The sequence below is a fragment of the Paramisgurnus dabryanus genome, chromosome 4 (assembly GCF_030506205.2).
Source record: "Paramisgurnus dabryanus chromosome 4, PD_genome_1.1, whole genome shotgun sequence".
In the NCBI taxonomy this organism is placed as follows: domain Eukaryota; kingdom Metazoa; phylum Chordata; class Actinopteri; order Cypriniformes; family Cobitidae; genus Paramisgurnus; species Paramisgurnus dabryanus.
This window is the reverse complement of record NC_133340.1, coordinates 48,700,060-48,727,554: the sequence shown is the minus strand read 5'-3', so window position 1 is coordinate 48,727,554 and position 27,495 is coordinate 48,700,060. Positions and strand designations below refer to the sequence as shown.

The 27,495-nt window shown below is 43.1% G+C and overlaps 1 protein-coding gene and 1 long non-coding RNA gene across 2 annotated transcripts in view; both read left to right on the top strand.

Moving 5' to 3' along the window:
- Nucleotides 1-12,688, top strand: part of prkx (protein kinase X-linked) — a 374,991-nt gene extending 362,303 nt beyond the window's left edge. The window contains exon 9 of the mRNA XM_065254896.2: nucleotides 10,075-12,688. The gene's annotated coding sequence lies outside the window, so the exon portion shown is untranslated. The remainder of the gene's footprint in view (nucleotides 1-10,074) is intronic.
- Nucleotides 220-8,954, top strand: LOC135772975 (uncharacterized). Its single transcript, XR_010543320.2, has 4 exons — nucleotides 220-516; nucleotides 3,342-3,446; nucleotides 3,556-3,763; nucleotides 8,364-8,954. It is a non-coding gene; the product is annotated as an uncharacterized lncRNA (long non-coding RNA).
- Nucleotides 12,689-27,495: the final 14,807 nt, after the last annotated feature.

Genomic DNA, 27,495 nt, shown 5'->3' with positions numbered 1-27,495 from the left:
ACAGCGCTGACAATTGTCTCAGGTACCACGTGACCATGGCGTTGTTCAGTCGGGATAGAAACTCATAAATAATTTAAAAAAAGACATAAACCTTATAATTGATTAGCAATTAAAGTAGGTAAATCAAAAAGTATAATGTTTATTATTTTATAAAAAAATCCAAAAATAACTTGGCCGCCCCGCCCATTTCCGGATTTGTCCTTTCGCGCCTGACATGTACTGCGTAAACAGAAAGCGCGTCAACAACAGAGAGACAGTACGCTAAATAAATTAAGCTTAGAAACTAAAATTAGTTAAAGGTATAAATGTATATAATTTTACATTTTAACATGTAATGATGAGTAGGTTATTGAGAGGACTCATTGAGAAAGTTTATGTTAGTGAAACGAGCAAGTCACGTCTGAAACTAATAAGGTGGATGCAAAGAAAAAGATTACTCAAAGGAAAAACGAAATGCATGCGATGCAAGAAACGCATGAAAATGGTGATCTCTTCTTGTAAAGATGGTTACATCTGGTAAGTATGAGATTTTCTTTGTTTGTTCATTCCTTTAGTAATTCATTCATTTAGCTAATTGGCAGGGGTGGAAAGTAACCAGTTAAACTCACGTTTAACAATATGAACAATATTGTGAACAAAGTATTTATACTGGAGGCAGTGGTGTAGTCTACGTGATACGCAGGACTACGCCGTATACCCACTAGAAATTGTCAAGGATTTCCGTATACCCACTAAAAATAGCGCGAGGATGCGTAACAGCATGGTTTTGTGACATTTTTAAACTTTTAGTCATAATATACATGTGAAGCACTGACCATTAGCATGCTACACTTGCTACTTTAGCGGGTTGGTTGAAATACATAATAGGCTATATACTTCCTGTCGAACTGCGCGATCCGATCGGCGTATTAATTTCTATGAAATCAAATTATTGACGCGAAAGTGACTGGGGAGCAGACTGGTGTTGCGCCACAAGCGAGTGATAGCAAAGTACCGCGAGAGAGACCCAGTTATCACATGGAGAAATCTGCTTTGAATCGCTCTCGCGGTACTTTGACATCACCAAGAGGTCTGCTTTACGCCAAATGAAGTCGAACCTGGAGTGTAGCTGCTCACGCGACACTGTAAACAACATACAGTCCATGTGGAGAAGTGAACAAGTGAAGCAGTGCTGCAACATAAAATCCATAGAGTTTACAACGCACATGTGAGTAAACAACATTTAAATCATCAGTCCAGTTTATTACTTTATCTGGAGGTAAGGCTCCAAATGCAATAAAATAAGCCCGTGATTATATCCTGATGGTTTTTAGCTGCCTTCAGTTGCTCTGCATGTTTGCTTGTGCTTCACAGTGTTAAACTTCCCTTCTCTGTGTTCATTTATATATCTACGTTCAAGATGTATATGATCTTAAACTTCTGTGAGGAAATTCATGTCTGCGTTGATGTTCAGTTCAGAGTTGCAAATATTAGGCTAGATGGTCTTGTAATAATAATTAAGTATAAGCCTATTTTCAGTTTTAGACAATGCTTATATTATATGCAAAAATACGCTTTTATATCATTGACTATGCAAATAAGAGTTAATTCATGGTCATCTTAAATGTGTATTAATTAAAAACATTTACACCATTAAATTACACATGGTAATGTTATCAATAGTTGTCGGATAATAGCTATTGAAGGAGTGGATATTTTTTTCACCTTCAATGCATGTGTTTGCCACGGATTGAAGATTGTTAACAGTTAATTTAATTTTAATTAACAGTTAAGTAACTTTTGTCCCTCAGTTAGATGTTGATTAATACTAAACCAGTCTAAAAATCAGTCCAGTTTCCCCAGCTGTAAACCCATTGGCTGTTAAAGTCTTTTTTTTCTTATAATAAACTGACATGTTGAGAACACTTTCAGTTTATGTGTTCATGAGTACACTTTCAGAATGCTCTTAGTTACATGAAGATCCATACTGTATGCATCTGTGAGTGTGGTGGTGCTTATGAGGTGTCGCGCTGGGACGAGTGAGCATAAGGATGAGAGGGAAAAATCACAGTATACTCACTACAAAAATCTAGACTACACCACTGACTGGATGTATTTTATAACTACCGTGTACCTATTGTAATATTATGTGGTAGGTATAACTTACTGTAGGCATAGGTAATATAGACCCCTTCAAGGTTTGTGAACATTGAATGACTATCGGGTGTGCGCGCAGCATGGGGTCAAACTGTTCATACCATTTAGGCTTTATAATTTAATCTAACAGGGCTGAAAAATGATGACTTGCCTCAAATGAAGTGAGCACTACAAACACAAGCCTCTTTGATATTTGCATTGTCCCAGTCTGCACGTTAATTGCTTGCAGATGCAGATGTTGTATTTTTTTGTTTTTGAGATGAATCGCGAAAACTTAACGGAAGACCTGGTGCGATTTTCACAGCCCACGACGTAAGTAGGCATTTTTGACAATACCGAATAATACGCAACTCTATCTGCTGTAATGACTTTTCTGACCCCGACATGCGCAGTGGGAACTGCCTGTGACGTGAACCGTGAAGGGGTCTATAGTACACGGATCTGGTAGCTGTGTTGAAAAAGTTGATAAAGTCAACTTTTTAAAATAACTTTCTCTGTCTGTGTTGTTTCACTGCTGATTCTTGCCATACTTCTGTTGCCAAACTGCACGCGCATAAGTTGCCATGTCGTCATTGTGTACAAACAGTAAAAGGGTCTATTCTAAGCATGAAAAATTTGAACTTTGGTGGAAAAACGCGCCGTGTCAATAAGTAATGCGTTTTAAAACATGAATGCATTAATGTAAACATGGCCTTAGGGGAACACTGTTTCGTTTCGCTGTGTACAGGTTGTATAGACCTCTTCACGGTTCACGTCACAGGCGGTTCTCACTGCGCATCTCGGGGTCAGAAAAGTAATTACAGCAGATTGAGTTGCGTGTTATTCGGTATCGTAAAAATGCCTACTTACGTCGTGGGCTCTGAAAATCGCGCCAGGTCTTACGTTAAGTTTTCGCGATTCATGCAGAATCTTAAAAACAAAAAAAATACAACATCTGCGGCTGCAAGCTATTAATGTGCAGACTGGAACAATACAAATATCAAAGAGGCTTGTGATTGTAGTGCTCACTTCATTTGAGGTAAGTCATCATTTTTCAGCCCTGTTAGATTAAATTTTAAAGCCTCGATTGTATGAACAGTTTGACCCCATGCTGCTCGCGCACCCGATAGTCATTCAATGTTTACAAACCTTGAAGGGGTCTATAGTGTTGACAATAAAGCTACCCTGACTCTAATATACTTCATATAAAAACTGTTCAATTGCAGGCAGTGCAAAAAGTCATGCGGACGAAAGAGAAAAAGCATTAGGACCAACTCAATTTTTTCCAAATCCCATGCAAGCCTTTTTAGTTGGATGAAGTATATACACAGGTAAGTTTATATTGTTTGTTATCTCTAGTGCGTTTTTATCCATCACTGTCTGAACATTACATTTTTGATTCTGCCCTTGTACAATAATATTGCATTGCATTATGTTTAGATTTTCACAGGGTCTTCATTTGAGACAGGTGGATATGATCCAAGATAACATCTCAAAGAGTAGTGCAACTCTGTCCAAGATGTCCATGAAATTGCGCAGTGTATGTGTGAGAAGTATGCGAAGGTTCAGGAAAAAAAGAGGGCAAAAAGTTGGTGGGCTCAATGTATGTGTACACATTGATGAAAGCAAGTTTCGCCACAGACGAAAAGTAAGTTTTGAATTCAGAAAACATATATTTTCTTCTAATGTGGATGTGTTGATATAAGAAACACATTTTTGCATTGTTTGTAAATAGACACTTTTTATAAGACAATAACATTTGGTAGAGCTACAGGATTAACTATAAGAAGATCACAATCTTGATTTAAATACCCAGAAAATACTTGTTTTTAAATGACATCAATTTGCCTGTGCCAGAGAAAGCAGGTGAACTACTTAGGGATGGGCAATTTACCGGTGATCATTTGTCAGATGGATTTTGGACTATGGTCTCTAAGGCCCCACTCACACTATCCAAACCAAACTGTACACAAGTGCGAGTGTAATCCTCCAGAAGCACACACTCACACTGTACTTTTATTGATCCGAGCCTGGGTGCGCTTTCTTCATTACGATGCGATTGTTTTGAACAAAGCAGGAAGTAAAGCGCTCTCTTAACACTGGAACCCCTCATAATGTTAAGTCTGTGTTTTTTATCTAGAGTTGTTTGGTGCGCGATGACATGCAGCCCTCTCACGTCTATCGTATTGCTTAGTTGGTCTGTCACGTGTGTAGCTTATACATTCACATAAACCTGCTGCACGCATCATGAAGTTGAGTGGTCGTGCAAGTGACTGCTCTCCTTTTGAACCGCGCTCCAGCCCATCGCACTCCAGCCCACCTCTGCAAGCCGGCCAGGGCGCGATTTAACCAAACTGTGCCTGTGCGCGGTACAGAGCGATCACACTAGTCAAACGAACCAGGCTTTGAGGGTCAAACGTGCCCGGGTGCGTTTTGGTTTGCATAGTGTTGAGTGCACCCTAACTTGGTTTCTCGCTGGCATGATGTTGCTCTGCTTAGGGATGCAGCGATTAACCGGTTTTACTTTTAACTACGCTTTAAAATGTCATGTTTACTAATTGTAAAGGCTTTGTAACAGCCGTGTGTTTCTGTTTCATACACACACACCAGACTCATAAACCACCAAGTGGCGCGGTTGTGTTTGTGTGCTTGTCTGATGCAGGCTGGTTGGTGCATTGTATGACAAGGCCCTGTGAAATACGAAGTGCGTCTGTTGTTGGTTTGTGCATCTTGTTTGTGTGTGCATGCATGTGTGAAACAGAGCCACACTCCAATCAGTCCATGCATCACTACAAACAAAACCTCCTGCCTAGGCCGGTATGAGATCTTGGCGGTACGATAACCTTAAAGCGGAATTGAACCCTAGACATTTTAGCTTGTTATCATGGGTAATTTATGTCCATTTGATTTTACATGGGACAAAAAGAAATTTGCACAATTTTGATTATTAGATTAGTGTGTTGCAGCTGAATTTTCGTAACGGTCTTTGATGGACTCAATTAACCAGAATGCACTGCACGAAACTGAATCATTAGCTCTACCCTCTAACCGCTGATCGATGCAGTCTTCAGGTTTGTTCGACCTCATGCGGTGCTGCAAGAACCGACAGCCAGATGACATCCAAGTTCCGTGAGACTTGCGGTACTTTGACGTCATCCAGCTGTCGATTCTTGTGGCGCCACATAAAGTTAAACAAGCCTAATAACTTTTACCGCTCAACCAGCTCTCAGATCAACTCAAGTCAACTTGAACTTAGCCGGTAGACGAACCTCACCATAGAGTAACTCCGCTTTTACTGTCTCTGTAATAAATCACCAAAAGGAAATTACCAAAACTCTAGATAAAAGAAGACTAGAACCTGTGTAGTATGTGGATGTAAGGACAACAAATTCAGGCCACCGGGAGTTTTTATTGTTTACATCAATGCGACCCTCAGTTGACACAACAGATTACTCGAAAATTTGAATATGCAGCCAGCATTTTCGTAAGGAAGATTTCGAGTACTGTTTTCAGGCCAGTTTTTCCGCGGACTCAGGTAATGTAAAATGGTCAAAATATCTAAAACATAATTTGGCTTAGTTGTTGCTTTTTCTGTGTAAACATACTACGTAGAAAGTTATTATCATGTTGTTGTTATTATGAACACGAGCAAAGCAGGCTAACGTTAACTCATCCTGTGCAGCTGTCAATCAAACTCTCAAACCCCTCCCCCATTTCGAACATTCAGAATTATGTTGTCGTGCATTTTTCTTCCGGTGATTTGACGACGGTCACTGTGCTCCTTGTGAAAAAGTTAGTCTGGAGCCTTGATATTAAATGTAAACATTAAATCAATTACTGTAACATGACTTAAAGAGTAACTAAACCCTAAACCAACTTGTTTTAGTTAATGATTTGTAAGAATGGGGCGTTATTAGTGCTGTTCATTGATTTTAGTAAGTTTTTTGACATTTGGATATTAAGTGTTTCAATACGACAATATATGGTGTAAAAACTTCTGTGCTTCAGGTTGAACAGTGGCTACTGCAGTTGAATTTTCCAATTGGATGTTGAGTCCAAAAAATAACTTGTGATGTAAGCAGGTTCAAGCTCACCACGCCCTTTTTACGATCTCACCACACACTTGGTACAAGCTTAGTTCGTCCCCTCTATCTCCGTTGGGATCTGCCCACTTTTCTTGCATTTTTCAAATATTGCCAGTGGGTGGAGTCAGGCTCTGACCAGGGGTTTAGTTATGCTTTAAGGATTTAATGAATTTTGTAAAACACAACTCATACCTTGGAAACGATATCACAGAACATTTTAGAATACAGAACATTGACTGTTTAAAACCCCGGTATACCTTGAAACCGGAACCGCCTCATGCCTACTCCTGCCCACAGGTCCCGGATCCACAAACCAACACAGTGCTGTTTCCAAAACAGACCCTGTTTTATTATTAGTTTTGAGTGGTTCTTATAATTTTCACTTAAAAAAACAAACCAAAGTAAGAGACATTTTCTCAGGCCAAAATTAAAAGTTCTCTACTCCAAGAGAAATGTAAAAAAAACCTGAAAAAAATATATATTTCACAATTGTTCAAAGGTGTGTTTGTGATTGTATACATGAATGTTGTGGAATTAATGAATTAATTAATATAATCACACCAACAAAATCTGTAATCGTTGCATCCCTTGCTCTGCTGCATGTATGGTCACAAAAACTTTAAACAAGCGTTTTAAGCCATAACAATGCAGTCGACATACAAAAATATGAGACAACTAAATACAACTCAAAACTAGCCACAAACTAACCCAATCACATCTGGAGGGTTTTTTTCCATGTTCCGGGGATAAAATCAGAATTTTTGGCAGGGTTCATCTGCTAAATTCACATTAAGGGGCTAGTTATCACATTACTGTAATCACTTCAACGCGCAGACTTTCCAAACTGTCATTGTGTACAGTATATTAGATACTGGGACAAAACAATAGAAAAAATATGTTTTAAGTTTAATTTTTCATCTGGACTAGCTGGCTAACTAGCTATGCAGTTGCATGGTCCACTTTTTAGGCAGTAATAGAGGCAAAACAGTTTCGAGATAAGTTTTGGCTTAATTGGATAATTATTTTATTTAATTATTTTTCATTTTATTTAGGGATGCACCGATATGGAAATTTGTTCTGATACCGATAACGGATAACTCTTTAAATTTGGGGGCCGATAAACGATATATATATATATATATATATATATATATATATATATATATATATATATATAGGCCGATAAATATTCATATTATTTTCACAATTAAAAACTTGTCTTTGCGCTAGACTAGCATACTCTTCTTAAGCCCGCAACACGTGTCATCTTCGTGCTATGTCACAGAAAGCACCAATCAAAACTCCACATGGCCAGCAATGAGCAAGTGAAGTGGTTCAACAAACCAAAATAATCCATAATTTATCGGCTTTCATTTATCGGCCTGATTTTGCTATCAGACCGATAACCGATAATATTAAAAATAAGCAGTTATCGGCCGATAACGATATGCCGGTCGATATATCGTGCATCCCTAATTTTATTATTTGTTTGGCCTTCTAAAAGACCAAATTCAAATGAAATGTAGACTGAGACACTATAAAAAAATAGAGGGTTGAGTGGACCCAGAGGTCAACCTTTTGTCTCTCTAAACTCTACAGACAAAAATGACACCGTTCACGTAATCAAACTCTTAAAATACCAAATATGTGCTTGTAAAATGTGTTTTCTTCATCCAGTTAAAATGCAATGTATTAAAAATACATATTGTACCATTTATTCAGTGAAGACTATGCACTTGACTTGTTTATTATTAGTTTACAATGAAGCACTTCTTTGTGTTTATTATAGTTTTTATCTTAATGCTTGTAAAAGTTTATTTCATCACTGACTGTTAACTTATCTTGGGTGAGCTTGAGTTTGTCTTTTTAGGTTTCTATTAGTTTTTTGTGATATTGACACTAGTGAAAATAATTATGGACATTCTATGGTATCAAAAATAAACCCATTTAAAGAAAAAAATAAGTATATCATGATATCATTATCAATAAATAAAATGGCACATATTTTGATAAGATTTTGGTCATTATTCACCCCTATACAGTACTTGTTGTGCACCAAATATCTGAATTATCACAGAAGTAAAAGTCTTGAGAATTATTTGAAGCTATTGCGTTTGATTTCTAAAAAAAATAGTGTTTGACATTTATTTTATTCTTTTTCAGTATGGGAGAGGGCGTTTGGGGGGTGCATGGAGAAGAAAAAGCTGGGTATTCGGAATGGTTGAGATTTTGCCCTCCCGAAAACCAGTACTGCGGTTGGTGGACAAACGGGACAAGACAACCCTCTTACCAATCATTGAGAAACATGTAAAACGAGGCAGCATTATTCATAGTGATGAATGGCGTGCATACTCAAGTCTTCCAGAGAGAGGATATCAACACCACACAGTGAACCACAGCATTAATTTTGTAAACCCATTGACAGGGGTACATACACAAAACATTGAAAGGGCATGGACAAACTTCAAAAGGGAAGTGTGGAGGTTGCGTGCAAATCGGTCAGAGAAGTCTCTCAAAAACCATCTGATATATATTGAATGGACTTATTGGTTAGGCAGGAGACATAGACAGGGAATTCTTGGGAGGCTTTTGCATGATATTACTCAGTTTTATCACTGACTTTTTCTATTTTCTTTTTTGTTTGAATTTGTGTTTCTCTAACTGTTGTTTTGACTTGTACAATATTTTCATGTTTTTACATACCTTTTGATTTACTACAGATGCACATACATCAGTGTAAAAAAGTGAAAGGTCATTAAAAGGAGTTGATTGGACAAACAAATGAGTCTGCATATTTTCCTTGTTCAGCATCTATGTACTTGTTCTGTTTTGCTGTTATTTTTCTTGTCTAATAACAGATATTTAGTAGTGATGATGTTTACTGTCTATTGACAGTCTGCTGAAAATCCCCTGACTAGTAGCCATGTTGTCTGATGTAAGAGTCATTCAACAGCATCCCTAAGATTTTCACTTCATTTTGATGGGCCTAATGTGGCAAGAGATGAAAAGATGAATTTACCTCCAAGTAAAATGACTCTCTACTGAAAGTTAATTTATATGTAACAAACAGTAAGTAACGCATTTCTGAAAATACTTGCAAAAGATGGAGTTTTAGCAGCCTGATATGCCTAAAGATAATTTAAAATATGATGATTTGCTACTTATAGTCAACTGAATGCTTACTGAAAGTCTGTTGATACATTGGTTAGTATGCCTAAAGTTAATTTAAAATAATGATGAGTTGCTACTTATAATCAACTGAATGCTTACTGAAAGTCTGTTGATACATTGGTTAGTATGCCTAAAGTTAATTTAAAATAATGATGAGTTGCTACTTATAGTCAACTGAATGCTTACTGAAAGTCTGTTGATACATTGGTTAGTATGCCTAAAGTTAATTTAAAATAATGATGAGTTGCTACTTATAGTCAACTGAATGCTTACTGAAAGTCTGTTGATACATTGGTTAGTATACTTAAAAGTTTATTTGAAAAATGTTGAATTGCTACTTATAGTCAACTGAATGCTTACTGAAAGTCTGTTGATACATTGAATATTAACTAAATATTGACAAAAATTCTCTTTGCTGTACTTGAATTACTGAAAAGTTACTGAAGATTTGTTGCGTGTCTGCTAATACGCTGTTGAACATGTTCATCTTTAATTGACAGCACATTACTAACAGTTTCCTGACAAAATGTTTATTAGCCGTTTACATGTTACAGACAGTTTAATGATTGTTACAGAAACATGTAATAGACCATCTATAGATATTATACTGATGAGAGTAACTAGATAGTTAGTTGAAAAGTAACTGATAGCCAACAGACTATCTATAGGGGGACCATCAAAATAAAGTGTTACCCAAAGTTAGAATACAAAGAGCTTTAGAACAGATTTCTGCAGGCAAAATCAAGCTAGAACGTACCTTCTGAAACTTGACCTCACAAACCTACTGGCAGAGCTGGGTAGTAACGGATTATATGTAATCTGGACGCGTTTAGACGCGTTTTCCCCATGTTTCCCCATGTTGTAAACAAATTCTGCCGCTCTGTCTTTTGCAACTCAGTGCCAGTAACCGCAGTCACTTTCACCGAAGGTGATGTCATGTGCATAAGCTCTATTTAGTAAATCTCCTATTTTTATTTTTTACATTTTAAAAACAAATTTACCTACCGCTTATATATGTTCATAATTGTTTGAGTTTTTCCGTGGGAGAGGGGTGTGGAATAATACAGGAGAGAAGCAACGACGAGACAAAATGCAAAATGGAGGAGCACTCAGTGTTTGATCACTGTCTGCATGTATAGACACCAATTCTTTTTAAAGAAACTCGCAGTTTGAAAGGGGACAGAGAATGAAAAACCAGTTTTACCTTGTCTTTGTTGAATAATGGTAGTCTACCCGCATTCACGAACATACAAAAAGTGCTAGACATGCTAAACATCTCAGTCTCATAGAAATTCCTCTTTTAGAAATGTCAGCCAGAAAACGGCCCAATCTGAAAAACTGATGCTTATGACATCACAAGCATCTCACTGCCTCTCCACTTTAAAATAATTGGCTACATTTTTTGAGTGGCAGCAAAGTCAGCCAATCAGTAATGAGATTGCAAGTTAAGCCAGTAGGGGGAGCCAAATAGGTGCAAAACCACTTGTTTAAAATCCCCCACCTTAACAGAGCTATCTGAGAGAGGTTTTTAGGAAGCTTCTAAGGCATTACAGACCCAAATAAAAAAAATTTGTCTACATGTCACATCACAGAACAAGGATAAATACCCTGTTCAATCATTCTATGTCCCCTTGAAGAAACACTTAAGATTTATTTGTCAGTTGAAATTTTAGACCTAGCAGGGTTGTTCCAATGAATTTTATGAAATTCAATAAGGTTTTTTGCAATGTTGCTGTTTTTGTTTTTATTTACTTAAAATTAAGTAATTATGTTTAAATTATAGAGTTAGCTTTTGTTTTATGTAATGTGTTAATATCAGTTGACACTAATAGCAAAGTAAATCAGTGTTAATATTCTGAAGTATTAACTGACCGTCCATTGCACTTTAAAAATTAGTTTTTAAGGCTCTTGTTGGTGAAAAATAATTTAATATATTTTTTTTCCTCTTTATATATTTGAAATCAAAAAATATTTGTCAAAAGTAATCTAACTGTAATCCAAAAGTAGTCAGATTATGTTACCAATTTAGAGATTATATTACTGACTACACATTTTGTCATGTAATTCATAATCAGTAACTGATAACGTATAATAGTAATCTACCCAGCTCTGCCTACTGGTGACCTTAATGCTTAGTCGCATCATATAGTGTACCTGTTCAAAACAATTTGGCTATTATGCTATTTGATGCATCGTGTTATTTATGTTTTTACCAACTGGTTAAGTGTATAAACATTTCAGGATTGGGAGCCATTCCATGTCTTGCAATGGTATGGGGTTGAATCACAAATACATGTTAAATGGGGTTTGCTAAATTTAAAGTCTTGATGAGAAGTGACTGTTGTGTAAAATGCTTTAAAACTGTAGCTACTGTGTCAGTTTAAAATAATTCTTCCTTTTTACTAAATCTTTAGACTGTTTTTGACTGGAGCAAAGATCATTGTACACAAATTCTGCCGCTCTGTCTTTTGCCACTCAGTGGATGTAACCGCAGTCACTATTTTTTTAGTGTCTACTGAACAAATAACACTTGGCATAATTTGTAAAAAAAGCACTCACATTAAATTACAATTACAATTTTATATTACAAAAACCAACCAACAATACATGGCAATTCATGTCTTTTATAAGGTGTCTAATTCTTGTTAATTCATACGACCACATTTGTACATGTTTGTACGTTTGCTTTTGTCCTTATGACGTTGGGGTTAGGGGTGAGGTTTCGTTATTGTTTTTCTGTATCATATTCATATGTTTTTGTATGATTTACTTCTTACAAAATTTGCCAACTTGTAAAATATTATAGAATTCTTTTGAGATCAAGTGGAACCAACATAAGGATTTCATAAAGTTCTTTACACTATATTGCATGGTCAGTGATATGTATCGTATAAAGAGGTCTCTGATTTTTTTTTTCTTTTAATCATGTATATATATCTTTGTACCTTGAGTAAATATTTTTTTTTTCAAAATTATACTTTATTTTGTTTGCAAAAACAAAGGATAAACTGAAGCATGACCTTAATAATTGACAAAAGCCCAGCATAAAATACTCATTTATAATGGTTTGTAATAATAGTTTTTTTAATAATATTTTCCTTTTATTGCCTTATGAACATTGATGGTATATTCAAGATGGTACAAATGCAATGTTACCTTGCTGTTATGAAGAAAGACTGCAAAATCTATTACCATGAAAATAAACTGAACTTTTCATGAGACCATAAGTATTTGACTAATAAATGAACTTGTCTGATGTAACTGTGCCATAAACGGTAGTAAACTACAGCCTTACTCTGAATGCTGGGCTGTTTGTAACCCATGCTGAGTAAATATTGGACAGAACATGCCACTGGGTTAAAAATTACCTGGTGCTAGGTTGCTTCTATGATGGATCTGTCCCTGCGCCCCTAGGAAGTATTGTGACGGCATTTATGTGTGAGCACCCTTCCGCACTTTTTTGTAATATATTCCCATGTCTCAGGAAAACAGTAAAACATTTTACTTTTACACAGAAAGCAACATTTATATGTGTATGTTTGTATTACTAGAATACACCAAAATTCCATTACTTACTCGCCCTTGTCAAAAAATTCTAAAGGATTCCAATAAGAATCTATGGTAGTTTTTGTTTGGTGGGTTTTATTGGTTTTAATATTGGTTATACATTTATTGTTTCCACCAATATATTCTGTCACAAAGCAGTGGGACACACCGAAAGTTTTGTTTCTTGGTTAGGTTTAGTCCAGCTGTGCTTTGCTACAATTATAAAAACACACAATAATAACCTAAATGTGGTTGGCCAAGGCCAAAAGAACCAATAAGCAGAGTGTATGTCATTTCAGTACTTATGAAGTCAAGTGTATAAAGAAAGGAGTCAGATGTTGGAAAAGCAGATTATCATTAAGTGCCTCTTGGAGGGGTTTTTGATTGTCTCACTTTGTCACTGAGTTTTTCTTATAAAGAATTAAGTTAAGACTTTTTGCTTAGTGTGTTGGGGTCCAGAGCTAGGGAGCTCACAAAAACCTGTCGGGACAGGTCACACAAGAGGCAACCTGAGTGTAACCACGTTTAGGTAAATGTGTTGGGGTCCAGAGTAAGGAGCTCTCCAAATTCTGTAGGTCAGGAGGCCATCATTTGTTGTTCATCCTGTTGTTTTATGTCTTGTTTTTGTCATTCATTATAATACTCTGTTGTGAATTGTGTTGAAACAGCAATCACTGCCAAAAAGAAGTACCATAGGAAGTTTGTGTGTGTCACGGGGTGACGATCTTTCAGGGCGGAACCAAAAGTTGAGGAAGTTTGGTTCCGCCCGGATGTTTTCGTCCAGACCGGAGAACAGAAACACCGGACATCCGGCAGCTTCGCGAAGGCTGTAATCAGCCGATTGGGCACAGCTGTGCCTAGTTAAAGAGATCGCCGGGCAATTGGATAACTGGAGTACAGAGAGGAGTATAAAAAGCACAGTTAGATCACAGTTGAGGGTCGTAGTGTGTGCTGAGGAACGGAGCTGTGCTCATTGTTAGACGTGGTGGCTGTCCGTATTTCTCTCTCTCTCCCTCTCTCGTTGTAGTTTACGGTGGACCTGCTGGAGTAAACGGAAAATCCTATGGGTAAAAAGGAACCTTGGTCTAACCAGTACTTCTGAAGGAGTAAAGCAGGAAGAAAACTGACCTTGTTGTACAACGTAAACAAAGGCTATCCGCTGTGAGTATACCCTTTTGGTGTGAAGTAACTTGCAGAAATTAACCTGTGTAACCGTTGGAAACCTCCAGGAGAAGGAGGGCGGCCCTACCCCTACAATAGTGTGGTGGGCGAGCCGTTAGAAGTGTAAATCCAAACAGCCACAGCAACGAGACTTTATTTTGGTCGTATTTTCCATCGCCCCTATCTCAGCCCAAGCGCAGTGGGGGACACCGGGCGCTTCCCTTGTTGTGTTGCACTTATAGTGTGGTGAGTGAGACTTTGCAATTAATAAGCTTTTCACGTTGGAGTGGTGCTGTGTATTTGCTGTGGGTTGCTGTGTGTCTTGTTAGACGAAGCCCCGCATCATCCATTTCTTCTACTGGGCAGAGGACGGAGAGGCTAACGACCTCAGAAATTACTGCTACCATACGTAGTGTGCTGTTTCGGAGTACGAAGGGACGCAGACCAAGAGCTGTCAGTGACTGTGAGTAAAATATTGGAAATATTCGTGGTGTAAACTTACCTGTGTCTGTCTTGTCGCAGAGTCAGAGGCGAAAGGGTCCGCCGCCCCCGCGGTCTCTACAAAGGGGCGCCCCTGTCCAGGATTCGATCGGCCTACGGGCAGTGGAGATAGGGCAGCGCTCGACCCGGTGAGGTGGTGTGTGACCTTCGCCCCTCTGCTGACCTACGGAGGAAACCATACCTACCCAGGGAGCTGTAAACAGCAGAGCCGGTGAGAAATACTCGAAGTCTCAGTAACAGTGTCTTTGTGTCCTAGCGGCCATCTGTGGAGAGAGAGAAGAACGAGAGTGAATAATTGAAGAACAGACTGTGAACGTGATACCTACCCAGAAAGCTGTAAACAGCAGAGCCGGTGAGAAATACTCGAAGTCTCAGTAACAGTGTCTTTGTGTCCTAGCGGCCATCTGTGGAGAGAGAGAAGAACGAGAGTGAATAATTGAAGGACAGACTGTGAACGTGATACCTGCCCAGAAAGCTGTAAACAGCAGAGCCGGTGAGAAATACTCGAAGTCTCAGTAACAGTGTCTTTGTGTCCTAGCGGCCATCTGTGGAGAGAGAGAAGAACGAGAGTGAATAATTGAAGAACAGACTGTGAACGTGATACCTACCCAGAAAGCTGTAAACAGCAGAGCCGGTGAGAAATACTCGAAGTCTCAGTAACAGTGTCTTTGTGTCCTAGCGGCCACCTGTGGAGAGAGAGAAGAACGAGAGTGAATAATTGAAGGACAGACTGTGAACGTGATACCTACCCAGAGAGCTGTAAGCAGCAGAGCCGGTGAGAAATACTCGAAGTCCAAGTAACAGTGTCTTTGTGTTCTAGTGGCCGCCTGTGGAGAGAAAGGAAAACGAGAGTGAACAATTGGAGACCAGACTGTGTAATGTGATACCTACCCAGAGAGCTGTAAGCAGCAGAGCCGGTGAGAAAGACTCGAAGTCCAAGTAACAGTGTCTTTGTGTCTTAGTGGCCGCCTGGGAGAGAAAGGAAGACGAGAGTGAACAATTGGAGAACAGACTGTGTAACGTGCTACCTACCCCGAGAGCTGTAAACAGCAGAACCGGTGAGGAATATACAAAGTCCAAGCTAACAGTGCTTCTGTGTCGCAGTGATCACCTGTGGGGAACAAGGAGAACGAGGGTGGACGTACGACGGGGAACGTGAAGGCACGCGGGGCGAGGACCCCCTGCCGAACCGAGGAAAGGCACACAGACAGTGGAAAATCTCCTACCAGTCACACCGAAATTGTTCTGCCTCCAGGAAAGAAGGAGGGCGCCACGGTTAGCAGGGTCCAGGCCGGAGCCTGACGTTTCCCTTTTTCCCCCGGCTTATGGTGGTTGGCACCCCTGTTGCCCTTGCCCCTGTCTGCCCGTGGCTGTAGTCTCCCTGGAGGGAGGAGAAGAAGCCTATTAGTTTTAAATCCCCCTTTCCCCGATTCCCCAGTTCTTTTAAGTATTTAAATCAAATAAAGCTTGTTTTAAATTTTACTTACCTGTTCCCGTGTTTGTCTGGTCATTGGGTTGGCTTTGGGGACCTCCTCGAGGTGGGAGTTGCAAAGGGGCGTGGCTTTAGTTTAACATAGCCAGCCCCTGGTGGTGACAGATTTTGGCGTAGTCGGCAGGGCCCCACCTCGAGTTGAGTAACCAAGGTCACCCAATGACTGACAACGCGGGGCCTGCAGCCCCACCCCGTGCCACGTCTATCATCATGGGAAGCCCATGGATCCAGAAATATGGAGGAGCAGAGTCGGAGGTACGGCTGACCGAATGGAAGGCCCAATTGGAGTACTTGGCCGACTTACAGGGCCTTAGCGCCGCCCAGCGGCTCCAGTTTGTGTTGAACTCCCTAGAGGGAGAAGCACGGCGAGAGGTACAAGCCGCCCCCGAAGCAATCAGAGCCACCGCCCAGACTGTGTTCCAGTTCCTTACCGAACAATATGGTGACCATACCCCCGTAGCTGTCCTCCGTTCACAATTTTTTAATTGTAAGCAAGGCCCCCGACAACCTATTAGAGCTTTTGCCCTCAGGCTGCGAGAGCAGTTCACTCGCCTGCAGGCCCGACGAGACCATGGGCTAGGAGACGGAGAGACTTTGTTACGTGATCAGTTCCTCCTGGGGATGAAAGAGGGCCCCGTGAGACAAAGTCTGAGGGTCCAGTTTCGGAGGGACTCCGGGCTCACCTTTGAAGACCTAAAGAAGGAGGCGCTGGCCTTGGAGGGCGATGAGGTCGAAGTAAGTGAAACCCCTGTATGTGCAGTCGTAAGTGGAAACACAGCAGCGCCACCTGAACACGCAGATTGGAAGCAAGCCCTGAGAGTAGAGTTGTTGAAAGACGTCCGAGAGCAGATGTCGGAACTATCTAAGACTCTCCTGGGAAAACTTCGCCAAGGTAGGGCGCGAGAGGAACCGAGGCCGGCACCCCGAGAGCGAGTCTACTCTGAGAGGGGCCGAGAGCCACCGGGACGCCCGAACTGTTTTAACCGGCCCCGCTTCGAGTGGGATGACCAAGGGCGGCCAATCTGCAATCGTTGTGGAGAACCAGGGCATTATAGCCGTCAGTGTGGGCCTCGCAGGGCATCGGAAGGGGGTTTTTAGGACGACCGGCCACAGTGGGTCGTGTGGCCGGGACCCCTCGAGAAGACCCGGGAAGACGTGATAATTCTAGAGACCAGATGGTTGGGCATAGCCCAATGGCGGAGGTAAAGGTATGTGGCAAGACAGTACAGTGCCTGGTAGATACGGGCTCTCAAGTGACATTGTTTGCAGAGAGTCTCTCGCAGGAAGTATTCGGGAAGCAGAGAACCCAAGGAGGAGAGGCCCCCTGGCTGACGTTGCGGGGCGCCAACGGCCTAGAGATTCCTTACATTGGCTACCGGCTGACGGACTTAGAAGTTCACGGGGTGTTAGTTCCCCAAAAAGGGGTGATCATCGTGGAAGACAGGTGTTTGGGTGTCCATCGAGCCCTATTAGGTATGAACGTCCTCTCCGAGTGTTGGGAGGAGTTATTTCGGGCTAAGCCCGGCCCTAGGATCTCCCCTGTCGAGAGGCCCCTATGGGAGCGAGTAGTCGCCGACTGTCGTCGGGTCCAGATGACCCAGGTCCGCAGAGGCCGGGAAGAGGTAGGAAGAGTGATGTGTCGCTTTGCTTTATCTATCCCCCTTAGGAGTGAGGCCATGGTGTGGGTGAGAGTGGCCCCCCGAGGAGTTGGCCCCGAAGAGTGGGTATTGGTTGAACCCCACGCCGATTGCCCCCAAGTGGAAGTAGCACGAGGCCTAGCGGCGGTCCACCGGGGGAGGGTCCCTGTAAAGGTTCGAAATGACCACCCCTATCCAGTACACTTACACCGACACCAGCGGCTGGCCCGACTAACGGGGGTTGCACCCCATCAGGTGAGGGAGGAGAGAGATGTTAGTTTCCGTCAGGTGTGCCCCACTGTCATCGAGGTGGCCCTGACACAGACGGAAGCCCCTTCGAACAACGGGGGGAGGGACGTGCCGAGGCACCTGGCAGGTGAGTCCCTGCAAGGGGAAAAGTTGGAACAGGCGCAGACACAAAGACTCCAAGCCCTCCTTCAGAAATGGCAACATGTGTTTGCAAGACACGAGGAGGATTACGGATGCACTAAGGTGGTGGAACATCATATTCCGACTGGAGATGCAGGACCCAGTAGGGAGAGGTACCGGCCGATCCCACCCACCTTGTATACAGAGGTACGCTCACTATTGCAGGGCATGCTGGGGCGGGGCATCGTCCGGGAAAGCAGTAGCCCATGGGCAGCCCCCATCGTGCTTGTGCAGAAAAAGTCGGGAGCTTGGAGGTTTTGTGTGGACTATCGTAAGCTCAACCTGGTGACCAAAAAAGACGCTTTTCCCCTACCCCGGATCGAAGACTCCCTTGCCGGTCTCACGCGGTCTGCTTGGTACTCCACTCTGGATCTGGCCAGTGGGTATTGGCAGGTGCCAGTGGGCGAGGCCGATAGGGAGAAGACCGCCTTCACGACCCCGTTTGGATTATTCGAGTGGGAACGGATGCCCTTCGGGCTCTGTAACGCCCCAGCCACGTTCCAACGCCTGATGCAGCGCTGTCTTGGAGGTCAGTTAATGGAGTCAGTCTTGGTATATTTAGATGATGTAATTGTGTACTCCCCAGATTTCGATTCCCACCTCCGACACCTCGAAGAGGTTTTCCAGGCGATGGAGAAATATGGGCTGAAGTTGCAACCCGATAAATGCCATCTGTTGAGGCGAGAAGTCCAGTTCCTGGGTCACGTGGTCAGCGCTGCTGGGGTGGCCGTAGACCCTGGGAAGGTCTCTGCGGTAAGAGATTGGAGTGCACCCAAGACTGTGAGGCAAGTACGGTCATTTCTAGGGTTTGTGGGATACTACAGACGGTTCATAAAAGATTTTTCAAAGATTGCTAAGCCACTTAACCAGCTGCTGGTCGGTACAGGGCGGAACCGGGGACGGGGGTCACCCCCTATTGACTGGGATGAGTCCTGTGAGGGGGCATTTCAGAGATTGAAACAGGAATTGTTACAGGCTCCTATCTTGGCCTATGCAGACTTTACTCAACCATTTCTCTTGTATACAGACGCTAGCAACCTGGGGTTGGGGGCGGTCTTGGCCCAACGACAAGCGGGAACAGAACGGGTGATCGCCTACGCAAGCCGAAGCCTCCACCCAGCTGAGAGGAACGATGCAAACTACAGCTCATTCAAACTGGAACTGCTGGCCCTGAAGTGGGCCCTGAGCGAGAAGTTTAAGGACTACCTCTGGGGTGCTAAGGTAACGGTGATTACGGACAATAATCCTTTGGTGCATTTACAGACAGCGAAGTTGGGAGCTGTGGAGCAGCGCTGGGTGGCACAACTTGCCAATTTCGATTATCAACTGCAGTATCGGCCTGGGCGAGAGCACACGAACGCGGATGTCTTGTCCCGATTACCAGAGGTGGACAACCCCGGTTGCCGGGGGGGCCAGGAAGAAGAAAGCCAGAGGGAAGGCTATCTGATAGGGGCCGTGGAGGCACCAGGAGGCCAGCAGGAGGCGGTACCGGGGAACTGGGGCTGGGACCCCTGTCGGTGGAAAGCGAGGCAGGCCCAGGATCAGGATGTGTGTCAGGTGAAGATGTGGGTGGAGCAGGGCCGACGGCCAACGTCGTCTGAGAGGCTGACCCAGACAGAGACGGGAAAAAGACTGCTGGGACAGTGGGACAAGCTGGAACTACAGGAAGGGGTGCTTTGCCGAAAGGTTAGTGACCCGAAGCTGGACGAGGAGGTGCGCCAGATCGTGGTGCCCGCCGATCAAGCAGCAGCCTTGGTGTCCGCCTACCATGATCAGCTGGGGCACCAGGGACAAGAACGGACAGTATCGCTGCTGCGCAGGTTTTTTTTACTGGCCGGGGCTGGAAGCATCAGTACGCAGCTTGGTCCAAGCTTGCCCCAGGTGTATGTTGTTCAAATCTCGACGAGAGGCTCGAGCGCCGATGGTGCCCATACATGCCAAAGCCCCCCTTCACATCATGGCGATGGATTTCCTGACACTGGGCCGGCCACAGGACCGCTATCCGAACATCTTAGTAATCACCGACCTGTTTACAAAATACGCATGGGCAGTTCCCACCCTTGATCAGACGGCAAACACCACCGCAACGGCTCTATGGCGGCACGTCTTCCAAACGTTCGGATGTCCAGAGTTCTTGCACTCAGATCAAGGGGCCAATTTCGAATCAAAGGTGATCCGAGAATTATGCCAGCTGTATGGGTGCACGAAGACCCATACGACGTCGTATCACCCTCAAGGAAACGGCTGTTGTGAGAGGTTTAATCAGACCCTGTTGGGGCTCCTAGGGACCCTGGATCAACGGAAGCAGAGCGATTGGGTGAGTGCTCTACCGAACCTTTTACAAGCCTATAATAACAGCTTTCATAGTACGACGGGGTATGCCCCCACTTATCTGATGTTCGGCAGACATGTGCGGATGCCCACGGACCTGGTCTTGGGAGTGGCCGCTGGTCAGGAGGAAGGGAGCGTGACGGAATGGGTGGGGCGCCACCACCAACGGCTGCACTTTGCCTACGAACAGGTATCCCAGAAGATACGGGCCACAGGGGAAAAGAACAAGCGGTTGTACGACCGGACGGCCCGGGACGCCCCCTTGTTACCAGGAGAGAGAGTCTTGGTACGAGACAACCGGCGGCAAGGCAAAGGAAAGCTGAGTGACCGTTGGGAGACCACCCCGTACGTAGTCTGCAGGCAACAGAGACCGGGACAGCCGGTGTATACCATCCGGCCGGAAGGAAAGGCCGGCCCTGAACGTGTGGTACACCGAAACATGATTCGCCCTTGCCCAAATTATCCCGAGGTCGCGAAAGAGGTAGTTGCGGAACCGGCACCGACGGCCCCCTGGATGGAAGGATGGGCTGTGGTACCAGGCCTACCCGTGGTGGCACCACCCCCGGCTGCCCCAGGAGAGCCAGAGCTAGCACCTGAGCCAGTTGAACCCCCGGCCACCCAGAGACAACCAGAGCCAGTACCAGAGCCAGCCGAACCCCCGGCCGCCCAAAGACAACCTGAGGTTGTGCCCGAGCCCGCCGAACCTGACTCCCCTGTGAGGCGCTCCCAACGGGAGAATCGAGGCCGACCCCCTTCCCGTTACGGTGAGTGGACTACTCGAAGGCATTCCAGGGACTAGAATGCATTGGCGGGGGAGGATGTCACGGGGTGACGATCTTTCAGGGCGGAACCAAAAGTTGAGGAAGTTTGGTTCCGCCCGGATGTTTTCGTCCAGACCGGAGAACAGAAACACCGGACATCCGGCAGCTTCGCGAAGGCTGTAATCAGCCGATTGGGCACAGCTGTGCCTAGTTAAAGAGATCGCCGGGCAATTGGATAACTGGAGTACAGAGAGGAGTATAAAAAGCACAGTTAGATCACAGTTGAGGGTCGTAGTGTGTGCTGAGGAACGGAGCTGTGCTCATTGTTAGACGTGGTGGCTGTCCGTATTTCTCTCTCTCTCCCTCTCTCGTTGTAGTTTACGGTGGACCTGCTGGAGTAAACGGAAAATCCTATGGGTAAAAAGGAACCTTGGTCTAACCAGTAGTTCTGAAGGAGTAAAGCAGGAAGAAAACTGACCTTGTTGTACAACGTAAACAAAGGCTATCCGCTGTGAGTATACCCTTTTGGTGTGAAGTAACTTGCAGAAATTAACCTGTGTAACCGTTGGAAACCTCCAGGAGAAGGAGGGCGGCCCTACCCCTACAATAGTGTGGTGGGCGAGCCGTTAGAAGTGTAAATCCAAACAGCCACAGCAACGAGACTTTATTTTGGTCGTATTTTCCATCGCCCCTATCTCAGCCCAAGCGCAGTGGGGGACACCGGGCGCTTCCCTTGTTGTGTTGCACTTATAGTGTGGTGAGTGAGACTTTGCAATTAATAAGCTTTTCACGTTGGAGTGGTGCTGTGTATTTGCTGTGGGTTGCTGTGTGTCTTGTTAGACGAAGCCCCGCATCATCCATTTCTTCTACTGGGCAGAGGACGGAGAGGCTAACGACCTCAGAAATTACTGCTACCATACGTAGTGTGCTGTTTCGGAGTACGAAGGGACGCAGACCAAGAGCTGTCAGTGACTGTGAGTAAAATATTGGAAATATTCGTGGTGTAAACTTACCTGTGTCTGTCTTGTCGCAGAGTCAGAGGCGAAAGGGTCCGCCGCCCCCGCGGTCTCTACAAAGGGGCGCCCCTGTCCAGGATTCGATCGGCCTACGGGCAGTGGAGATAGGGCAGCGCTCGACCCGGTGAGGTGGTGTGTGACCTTCGCCCCTCTGCTGACCTACGGAGGAAACCATACCTACCCAGGGAGCTGTAAACAGCAGAGCCGGTGAGAAATACTCGAAGTCTCAGTAACAGTGTCTTTGTGTCCTAGCGGCCATCTGTGGAGAGAGAGAAGAACGAGAGTGAATAATTGAAGAACAGACTGTGAACGTGATACCTACCCAGAAAGCTGTAAACAGCAGAGCCGGTGAGAAATACTCGAAGTCTCAGTAACAGTGTCTTTGTGTCCTAGCGGCCACCTGTGGAGAGAGAGAAGAACGAGAGTGAATAATTGAAGGACAGACTGTGAACGTGATACCTACCCAGAAAGCTGTAAACAGCAGAGCCGGTGAGAAATACTCGAAGTCTCAGTAACAGTGTCTTTGTGTCCTAGTGGCCGCCTGTGGAGAGAAAGGAAAACGAAAGTGAACAATTGGAGAACAGACTGTGTAATGTGATACCTACCCAGAGAGCTGTAAGCAGCAGAGCCGGTGAGAAATACTCGAAGTCCAAGTAACAGTGTCTTTGTGTCCTAGTGGCCGCCTGTGGAGAGAAAGGAAAACGAGAGTGAACAATTGGAGAACAGACTGTGTAACGTGATACCTACCCAGAGAGCTGTAAGCAGCAGAGCCGGTGAGAAATACTCGAAGTCCAAGTAACAGTGTCTTTGTGTTCTAGTGGCCGCCTGTGGAGAGAAAGGAAAACGAGAGTGAACAATTGGAGACCAGACTGTGTAATGTGATACCTACCCAGAGAGCTGTAAGCAGCAGAGCCGGTGAGAAAGACTCGAAGTCCAAGTAACAGTGTCTTTGTGTCTTAGTGGCCGCCTGGGAGAGAAAGGAAGACGAGAGTGAACAATTGGAGAACAGACTGTGTAACGTGCTACCTACCCCGAGAGCTGTAAACAGCAGAACCGGTGAGGAATATACAAAGTCCAAGCTAACAGTGCTTCTGTGTCGCAGTGATCACCTGTGGGGAACAAGGAGAACGAGGGTGGACGTACGACGGGGAACGTGAAGGCACGCGGGGCGAGGACCCCCTGCCGAACCGAGGAAAGGCACACAGACAGTGGAAAATCTCCTACCAGTCACACCAAAATTGTTCTGCCTCCAGGAAAGAAGAAGGAGGGCGCCACGGTTAGCAGGGTCCAGGCCGGAGCCTGACGTTTCCCTTTTTCCCCCGGCTTATGGTGGTTGGCACCCCTGTTGCCCTTGCCCCTGTCTGCCCGTGGCTGCAGTCTCCCTGGAGGGAGGAGAAGAAGCCTATTAGTTTTAAATCCCCCTTTCCCCGATTCCCCAGTTCTTTTAAGTATTTAAATCAAATAAAGCTTGTTTTAAATTTTACTTACCTGTTCCCGTGTTTGTCTGGTCATTGGGTTGGCTTTGGGGACCTCCTCGAGGTGGGAGTTGCAAAGGGGCGTGGCTTTAGTTTAACATAGCCAGCCCCTGGTGGTGACATGTGTTTTGTGTGCCGGCCCAGGCCGAAGAGAAAATTATTCTGAAAGGGACATGTGCTGCGAAAATAATTAGCTTCCGGTAATGCTGCCATCTTAGTCGCGTCCGCATTCAAGACTAGAGTTTTACGCATCTTATGGAGGTTTCTTGGCTGCTGCTCTGTGCCCCCGCCCTCCAAATTTTTCATACGTCACTAAGAAAAGTGCGTACACTACGCTGATACTCTCTCCTAAATACAGAGGAGTCTAAGATGGCGGCGCTACCGGAAGGTAGTTATTTTAGTTTATAAAGTTTTAAATATGGATATTTCTACAACAACACTGCGCGAATTACCCTCAGAAGACCTTTGTTTATCATCCTGGAGCCGTTTGGATTTATTTTGTGAAGGATGGATGCACATTTGTGACCAGTCACGGAAAGTAGGGACACAAGTCGGATCTGGGGCATTTTGGGTTATTCACAGATTCTGAAAGTGCAGTTTCTAAGTTTTCCAACGATGTGTAACACATGGTAATCTGATAAGATTTAGAGAAGTTGTGGCCATTTGAATATAACACATTCAAGAAAGAGAATGCCGAGAAAATTGAGAATGAACAGTTAGCACTTTTCCCTGCCTGAAGAGACAATAAGGCTCATTTACATCTAATTTAGCTAAGCCATACCCCCTGTAAAGCCGTTTTAAGATACAGATGTTCTAGCATCATATGTATTTTATGACAAGTTCGGATGACAACATGCAAAAATAAACAGAACTTTTTACCTTTTGTGGGGTTCACAAGTCGAATCCAGTCTGTTTCAGATGTGTGAATTGTCTAATGACCATTTTTTTCTACAAATGAGTATAATTCATGAAATATAGATATATAGTCTATTGTTTACATCAGATTTTGCATCATAACATGTAAGGGTATATGAGATTACACTCCGGTAATTTACGTTCCGTTAAACACATGAAACGCCTTCAAAGTTTGTATTTAAAATAGGGAGGTAGTATAATAGATAATCCAAACAGCACCATCGAAAACGTGACGTCCTTTAGGGATGTAACCAATCGCTCGCTCGTTCCTCCATCAGCCAATGACTTAATGGAAAATATTGATAGACAAAACATGTAGCCAATTATATAACGTATTCAACGAACTCTGTGTAACTTATGTGTTTGACTTCTTGCTGCGCTGCAAGAACTAACAGACAGATGACGTTAAAAGTACCGCGAGAGCGAGTTGAAATTAAACTACTCCGTAGGATTTCTTGAAGGGCTCTCGCGGTACTTTGACGTCATTCGACTGCAGCGCCGCATAAAGTCAAGCAAGGCTGATGTACGACGCGGCTGACTGTTATTTGTTCCGCCCTAGATTATTTTTTTCTTTTGTTTTGTGCGCACCCGAGTTCGTTTACAGTATGGGGAGACGCACGCTGTAAGGTTGAAAAAAAAACTTAGCAAACATGTCTGAGGGACAGGTCAGCCGCGTCACTACAGTCACGTGACTTCACGCGGTTCAAAACCGAAAGAGAAGGCCATGCTGAATAAAGTCGTAATTCTTGCTATTTTTGGACCAAAATGTATTTTCGATGCTTCAACACATTCAAGCTGACCCACTGATGTCACATGGACTACTTTGATGATGTTTTTATTAACTTTCTGGACATGGAAATTGTACATAGATGTTCAATGGTTGGGACAAAAGCTCTCAGACTAAGGGTGTATTTACACCAGGAAAGTCCGCTAGTTCACTTGCTTTGATCCGGACAAAATGTTTTTTATTTTTTTATTTTTTGGTGCGGTTCACATTCACAGCAAGTGAACCAAAATTTGTAAACAGAACCACATGTGTATTAAGGTCATTCATTCATTGGACAGAAATTATCAGGTGAGGGAAAGCAGGAAGAGCAAAATAATGGAGATAATTCATAATGCAATATTTGTTCCGTTACTGATTTGGTATTATCAGCAGGTAAACCAAAATGCCGACACTATATTGAGAAGCACACAATTTAATGTCATCTAAACGATATTATATTATAATATATTATATATATTTTGCAAAGACAGCATAGACAGCATGTTCTGACAGTTGAGCTGTGCAGAAGATGTATCAGGTAAAAAGTTATCAGGAGAGATGCGCTGTATACGCGGCTTTCATTATTCATACAAATATAGCTATTCAGATTGTTCAAACACAATTATTTCAGTCCCTCCAGGATTTCGCAATTTATTTTTGTGATTTTTGCGATCAAAATGAAGGTAATTTTGTGGCCGTAATTTCCAGAAATTTGCGCAAAAATATATATTTTTTCTCTCTAATTAGGATACCAATGCTTGTATAATATTAAATTAGAAGTTCTCAAGTAATTAAATAATTAAATAAACAGTCAGTGATATAATAAGAACAGAGAAACAAAATGAAAATATGAAAAATAAATACAACCTCAAGATACAGAAACACTGTTTGTTTTTTGATTAAACTAGACAGCTGTCATACAGTGGTTTGCCAAAATGATTTAAGGAAAATTATATTAAAATAATTAACCACTTCAGCCGCATAAATATTTGATAAATGCTTGCTATTAATGAGAACATATGAATCAATCCTTATCACCAACACTGAGAGAGGTGCGTTGCGTAATCTTGGCTTTTTACGGTTGCTTTTTAAAAAGTTTGAAAATTACTTCCCTAGAGTAATGCACAATAGCCACAAGTCCAAAGCTACATTTTCCCTATAATGTGTGTTTACTTTGTGTGTTATTATTATGCCTGTATGTGACCGGACTGTTCAAGTTCAAAGCCTAAAAGGAAAAAGATCGGTCCTCACGCGCTGACAGCATGCACAAGTTTGCTAACGCTGATATGAGATGGTAGTGGACAGATGCCTTTCTTTTGTGTCCCAAGTTTCCAACAACTTAATATAAGGACTAAAAAACAGTAAATTGAAATGCATTATGACATTGCTTTACCCAGTTTTTGTCATTTATGTGAGACAGCAGGTGCGACACACAGCTCACACAGTCCTTTCACGTATGTATCCTCATGAAAATAATTCATTATACTAGATAACAATTAAAAACTTTTAAATAAAATAAAAATGTAGTAATATGTGCACAGGAGATTTTGATTGACTGTTGTGGGGCACGGTGTTGCTGGTGATGGGGTGCAAGGTGCTGGAGAAAGATTGAAGTAAAATAAAGCCACAAATGTTTACCAAGTTGTCTAACTCTGTATCAAAGAATATTAGATAATTTTATAAAAAATATAATAAGACATTTTAAATTACTGCTATTATTTTGTCATGAAATAAATAATGCAGGTTGGCAAGACATTTCTTTTGATTTTGCGTTTTGTTCCGCGATCGCGGAAAAGTTAAATTACGCGGATTTAGATGCGCTGTTTGTATGCATAATATTCTGCTATTACAATAAAGGTATTCAAAATCATTCCAGATCCGGTTCCAGAGTTCCACCTCTTCAGCTGGGTCTCGGTGCGGTTGTTTGGTCTGCACCAGAGTTCGATTGCTGTATTCACACCTGCCCAAAAGGTTCGCACCAAGAGGGGAAATGAACTTGAGTTCGATTCGAACCAAACAAGGCAGGTGTGAATACACCCTAAATCTAATGTTAAAACATCTTAAATTGTTTTCTGAAGATGAACGGAGGTCTTC